The sequence below is a fragment of the Quercus suber genome, unplaced genomic scaffold (genome assembly GCF_002906115.3).
Source record: "Quercus suber isolate HL8 unplaced genomic scaffold, Cork oak 2.0 scaffold_109, whole genome shotgun sequence".
In the NCBI taxonomy this organism is placed as follows: Eukaryota; Viridiplantae; Streptophyta; class Magnoliopsida; order Fagales; family Fagaceae; genus Quercus; species Quercus suber.
The window spans coordinates 36099-42989 of record NW_027069574.1 but is presented as its reverse complement, the minus strand read 5'-3'; the positions used below and the strand labels follow the sequence as shown (position 1 = coordinate 42989).

The following is a 6891-nucleotide window of genomic DNA, read 5'->3' as shown; positions in this document are numbered from 1 at the left end:
AATGGGTTATCTAGCATGCCTAAGTGCTCGTACCACAATGCCATTCGGAAGCCGTGGATTTGTCCCCTGGCTGGCTGCCTAGTGGATAGGTGGAATGGTTGATAGGCTCCCATGGCAATCTCTATATCCTGGGCACCATTCATTGTCAACTACAAAATGCAATCATCGTCAACTACAAAATGCAATCATCGTCCAATCTTAGTTATTGTCTGTCATATACTCATATTTAATCAACTAAATGCCATGAAAAATTGCATGAGCTCACACAAAACAGAAGCACGTTCAATTTTCATAAGAACAAATTCCAGTTTATCATATACAGTCAGTATGTGGATGTCTTGATAAAGTTTTCAGTTGAAATTTATATGGTTTTGGGATACCCTATCACTCTCTTTTTCAGTTGACATTTATATGTTGCCTTTTCTTGTTATTTCTCTAAAAAAAAAAAAAAATGCTATTTTACAAACTTGAATGAACGTTGGTGGATGAGATATCAGATTGAGAAGACTGATAATGCAATCTAGAACCTAAGAGGAAAGGAAAAGGATTTGAGACTATTACAAGTCATGTTATTATTCATTCAAAATGTAATATAATGGAGAACCATTGTTATAATTCTATTGAGTCTACGGATGTGGAAGCTTAATTCAAAATACACACATGAATGTGCGCATGCACGCACACACACACAAGAGGGAGATGACCTTGGTTTTTTGAAGGATGCCATTAGGATCGCTAGTCACAAGCCATCCTAGTCGCCAACCTGGTACAAGCCATCTTTTTGATATGGACCCTAGTGTGAGAATAGGCACTATTGATCCAAATACTCCCATTGGCACAAATGGATTAGTTCCAAAAGTGAAATGGTGATAAACTTCATCCGCAACCACCAGAATACCCAGCTTTCTTGCTGTCTCTACAATCTAAAATTCAGAAAATTAACCACCACTAACATTAACACCCTAATTACCAAAAAAAAAAAAAAATTACTTATGAAAACTCACGCTTATTGTAGAAATGTTTCTAAACCATTAAATCCACCATTGTGTTACATGTAAGTAACAAGATCATATGAGAGACTAGCAAAATAAACTAAAATTTAATCGTTGTTTTGCCACTAAAAGCTTTAAGTCATTCTTATTATGAACTTATAGACATTTTGATATTCTCAAAACAAATTTGACTCTACTTCCAAATAGACATTGGCTCAAATGATAAAGAAATCAAGTAAGGGGGTAAATTTTTAATGCTCTTTTCTGAGTTGATTGCAGTTGATATATTAAAGGTCAATGCCCTCGCTAATAACCTCCATGTATCTAAGAATTTTGATCAAGCTCAAATATGCGGTTTAAATTGTGTCCATGACTCCATTGTCCCTGCCTCCCTAGTCTAAAGTGCATGTCTAAAACAAAATAGATATATAAGCATGAAGGGGACACATTTATAAAGCCAGCAATAGTATCTCCTTCAAAAGAAAAGAAAAGAAAAGAAAAAAAGAAAAAAAGAAAAAAAAAGCAACTTCAAGCACAGACATAGTCAAAATAGATATATAATCACATATTAAACTCAATGGGGTCAATAAGAGCATTCTATACTAGGGTAATAACCTTAGAGAATTAAGAAAGAGAGCAAGAGAGATAATTGCCCGTACCTTGTCTGTAACTAAATTTCTACTTCAATAAGCATCCTTAGTATTATGCACACAGATAACTAATCTTGATGAAGCCAAATACGATGATGGAGTGGAGGCTGTAAGCCTTTGAAGTCACTCGATTATCATATTCTCAACACCACTCCTTCTCCAATCTATATCATCATCCTCATTTTCTTCTTGCAGCACATTTGCATTACAGTGTAAATTTTCTTCTTCTTGCTATGGCTCTTCTTCATTTGATGGCATTTCATAAAGGTTTCGTGGTTTGGTTTCAATCAAAACATTCCATGTGGGATCTTTTATTCCATTAACATAGTAAACTTGAGTTGCTTGACATGCTAATACAAATGGCTCTACGGTTTTCAACTTTTGTGATGTATTAACAATAGTGGTTCCGTGCCGATCTCTCTTATAACCAATTCCTTCATGAGATACATCATACCAATCACATTTAAACAACACAAATTTGTTCCCTTCAGTATATTAAAGTTTAACAATGTCTGTTAGTTGTCCATAATAAGGCACATTGCAACTTTGATCCTCCCCTCTCACCATAACTCCATTATTTTGTGTTCTTTTACTTTCATCTCATTGATTTGTATGAAATCTAAACCCATTAACATTGTAACCACGATAAAAAATAGCCCTTTTCTCAGGGCTTCGAGCTAATGAAAGAATATGCCCATCAACTTGCCTTGTATTATATAAGTTGGTGATCTACAATAAAACCTAAATAAGGTTAAACTCAAGTTGTAGTAGTTAAAATATAAACAAACATACATTTTCAAAATAAATTACTATCTTACTCTTTTTTCAAACCACGCAATAAATTCTTGTCTATGCACCCTGTCAATGTGGAGAACACCTGCATTTGTAAGGATGTTCTTATGTTCTCTGCACACAGTTAAATATCCTAATAGTTTTAATATCATATCATGCGAATATCAAATAAGTAATTTTTGTGAAGATCATCTTACTCAACAAATCGGTCAGTGTTGACACAATTTTGAAGGACATAAAATGTTGCTGCATTGTGAAGATCATCATTCAACTCACACCTTATTGCTTTCCCTAAATGTTGTCCAGGTGTTAAGAATATGGAGAATTGAGAGGTATTTGCACATGCAAAAGTACCTCCATCATAATTTCACTCTAGCCGATTAAAATTGGTTTCTTTTCCATGTAAATAGTGAGAACAAAATGTTAGACATTCATCTGCTAAATAGTTTTCTGCAATAGACCCTTCTGCGTGTGCCTTATTATGGACATAATTCTTAAGCTTGCGCAAATACCTATATTTGAAGGCATAATATGAAATTTTATCAAGAATAAAATACTAGTGTGCAATTGTAATTTAGATTATAATGAAATTTTGTAAACTTTACCTCTCAACTGGATACATCCATCTGTATTGCATTAGACCTGCAACTTTAGCTTCCCAAGATAGGTGAATGGCCAAGTGAACCATTACACCAAAGAAAGAAGGTGGAAAAATTTGTTCTAATTTACAAAAGGTTATTGCAATTTGGGTTTCAAGATGATCCAAATCATCCACTCGTAACACTTTAGAACACAATTCTTTGAAAAAGTTACTTAACTCAGTCAAAGCATCAGATACTTTTTTAGGTAAAAAGTCACGCACTGCAAGTGGGAGTAATCTTTCTAGGAAAACATGACAATCATAAGTCTTCATACCAGAAATTTTTCTCTCCTCAATATTCACACATCGAGATAAATTTGCAGAGTAGCCATCTGGAAATTTAAGATTTTTTAGCCATAAGCATATGGCCCTTTTCTCATCATTTGACAGTGTATAGCAAGCTGGGAGTAGCTCTATCTTCCCATTAACCTCTATGGGGTGGAGCGTATGTCGTATGCCCATTTCTTTTAGATTAAGATGAGTGCTTAAAGAATCCTTTGTTTTATCTTTAACATTCATAATTTTCTCAATAACACTATCAAATATATTTTTTTCGACATGCATCACATCCAAATTGTGACGTAACAAAAGTGTTCTCCAATATGGCAATTCAAAAAAAAAAAAAAAAAATGCTATGCTTCTTCCAATTATGAAACTGCCCATGCCCTTCTAGAAATTTCTTTTTCTGGCCTTTCCCAAATATAATTGGCTTTAATGGACAAATTTGTTTTAACACATCATCACCAGATAACCATTTGGGTGCTGTCTTCCTTTCTTTTTTACCATTAAATTGTGACTTCTTATTACACCATTTGTGGTCTAAGGCCAAAAAACGACGATGTACCATGTAACATATCTTATATCCATTTCGTAACCTACAATGAGTAGTCTCACTATGACAACAAGGACACGCCAAATTTCCCTTTGTACTCCAACCGGAAATAACAGCATATGCAGGTAAGTCATGGATAGTCCACAACACTGCTGCTCTCATCTGAAAGTTCTCCTTTGTTGAAGCATCATATGTACACACCCCATCTTCCCACAGTTCTTTCAACTCATCAATCAACAGCCTCAAAGCCTCAAGAATACATCAATGTCATTCCCAAGACCCTTTGGGCCTGGTATAAGTAATGATATCAATGAGTAAGGCTCCTACATGCACATCCAAGGGGGAAGATTATATGGAAATAAGATAATAGGCCAGACACTGTATTTAATACTCATATTTCCAAATGGGTTAAACCCATCTGTAACTAGTCCAAGCCTAACATTACGAGGATCCATTGCGAATGACTCATGAATTTGGTCAAATTTTTTCCAAGCTTCACAATCTGCTGGATGTCGTAACACTTCATCATTAACACGTTTTTCATGGTGCCATTTCATATCTGCAGCAGTCTTTGTTAATATAAACAATCGTTGTAGCCTTGATTTAAGTGGAAAATACCACAAAAACTTCCATGGTGCCTTTTTATTTTTCCCTTTACCACCCTTATTTGGCTACCATCTTGAAAGTTTACAAACTGGACATTGAGTCACTTCTGAATACTCCTTATAATAAAGTGCACAATCATCTTTGCATGCATCTATCTTCTCATAATGGAGGCCTAGATTGTTGACAATCTTTTTTGCCTCATAGTTCGAGCTAGGTAGTCTCTCACACATAGGAAATGCATCCTTTAATAGCTCCATCAACATACTAAAGGACTTGTTGCTCCATGATGATACGCACTTTATGTGCAATAACTTGACTATGAAGGACAAGCTTGAATACTTTTCACAATCTGGATACAAAGGCTGTTTAACCTCTTCCAACAATCTATAAAATTTCTTTGCATCTCTATTTGGCTCTTGTGGTTCATTTCCACTTGATTCCCTGTCATGCACCACTTGTGGATAAGCATCCTTGATCATATCAAACATATCACCATATAGCATACCATCATCATCATCACCTTCCACTTCACTATCACCTTCCTCTTCACTATCACCTTCCTCTTCACTATCACCTTCCCCATGAAGGTACCAAGTAGTATAATCTCTCCTTATACCCCTAAATAAAAGATGATACTGGACCTCATCCCGAGTCCCACGATACCTGTTGCTACAATCAATACACGGATAGTTGATTATCATATCTCCATCTGTTGAATGTTTAAATGCATACTCAAGAAAGTTTTCAACTCCATTAATATACTCAGTGCAAGATCTAGTAGGAAGATGCATCCAACATTTATCACCCATCATTTTATCTACACCAATTAAAGCATTGTATTAATCATAACTAACATTGATGTTGCAGATAGTAAATATTCATAAGTCAATTTTAAACAAACATGAGCTAAGTTTCATACCAGATTGGAACAAAAACCACATTCTTTACCGCTTCTTCACCAAATTCTCTGCAAACAATATCAAGGCCTACAAATTGCAAAGAAAATCAATGCTTATGTTTCAGCCATCTTGTAAGAAGCAACACCATACAAGCAATATAGGTCCCATACAGGCTCAAATATTGATTCAAACCACAAAACCACGTGTGTTTTCTTCTTGAACTTCCACTAAATCAAGTCATGGTGCATATAAAACATAACAATCTTTGTAAAGCATGTCCTAAGTCAAAGGTTATATAGAACCTTTAAAGGAAGAAGAAGGAAAAAGAAGTTTGTGCTTTTACTACCAAGATTCACTCTAACAACATCCATGTAACAATAGTTGCATTATTAGTGAATATTTCCTAGGGAGAGGAAAAAACAAAGAAACAGATAAAATAAACACAAAGAAGAAATTAAAATGGAAAAGTCTTACAGTCTCTTCAAGTTGCTCAAATTTCCTAGGTTTTCAGGAAGATGTCCATCAAGCTGATTAGCTTCCAAAACCCTATAAAATGCAACTTAAACTTTAACCCAGGTTGTACACCATTCTTCTTTTTATTAAGCAATAAAATCTACGTCAAGACTTACAGCTCCTCAAGTGAACCAATCTCACCAATTCCCTTAGGAATTTCACCACTTAACCGGTTTCCTGAAAGGGATCTACAGAATACCAACTGTTAGGAAATGACCAACCTGTTGACCCCTTTGGTCAACACCTATATGGCAAATAATAAAGGCTCTCATAGATACAAATGCAAAAAATAACTTACAGAATGACAAGAGGGATTTGAGAGAAATTAGAAGGAATTGATCCACTAATATAGTTGAAACTGAGATTACTATTAAATGAAAGAAATATCATTTGGTCTTTCTCAATTTCGAGGTCATAAGACAAAAATGCCAATCTTTGATAAGTCAAAATTTATATAAAATGGACTACATATTGTTTGGAAAAGGCTTAACAAGTTTCTTAATGATTGTATTAATGTGAATATCTACTTAGAAAACATAGAAGTATTTTTCATGGTTAATACAACATGGTTAGCATGGCAGACTTGACTCATCTTCAACAACTAGGGTTGACCACTCATTACTTGTTTGTTCCCAAGGATATTATTTCACATGTAATAGACTTAGCTGCTATAACTACTTGCTTTCCTGTTAGCCACTATAGATACAATCCGGTCTACATATAAGTCAGGTGGCACTCTTTTGTACTATCTCCTTTTTTTTTTTTTCTAATGTTTATCTATATCAAAAAAATAAAAATAAAAATAAAAATAAAAATTTTACAATTGATGTTTTAAGAAAATACCAATTCCAGTTGAAAACCAATAATTCTAGAGAACAAAAATTAACCAAAAAACAAATAACTAAGAAGAGAGATAGAGATTGGATCTCAAAAGCAATAGCCTTATCTATCATTATAACATCTTAAC

General features: G+C 34.4%; 2 long non-coding RNA genes across 2 annotated transcripts; both read right to left on the bottom strand.

Moving 5' to 3' along the window:
* Positions 1 to 1554: 1554 nt before the first annotated feature.
* LOC136068319 (uncharacterized) lies at positions 1555 to 3689 on the bottom strand. Its single transcript, XR_010629691.1, has 4 exons — positions 3040 to 3689; positions 2632 to 2946; positions 2461 to 2548; positions 1555 to 2371 (listed from the first exon to the last, which is right to left on the bottom strand). It is a non-coding gene; the product is annotated as an uncharacterized LOC136068319 (long non-coding RNA).
* Positions 3690 to 5428: 1739 nt separating this feature from the next.
* Positions 5429 to 6268, bottom strand: LOC112008299 (uncharacterized). Its single transcript, XR_002882544.2, has 3 exons — positions 6041 to 6268; positions 5886 to 5957; positions 5429 to 5498 (listed from the first exon to the last, which is right to left on the bottom strand). It is a non-coding gene; the product is annotated as an uncharacterized LOC112008299 (long non-coding RNA).
* Between the last annotated feature and the right edge of the window lie 623 nt (positions 6269 to 6891).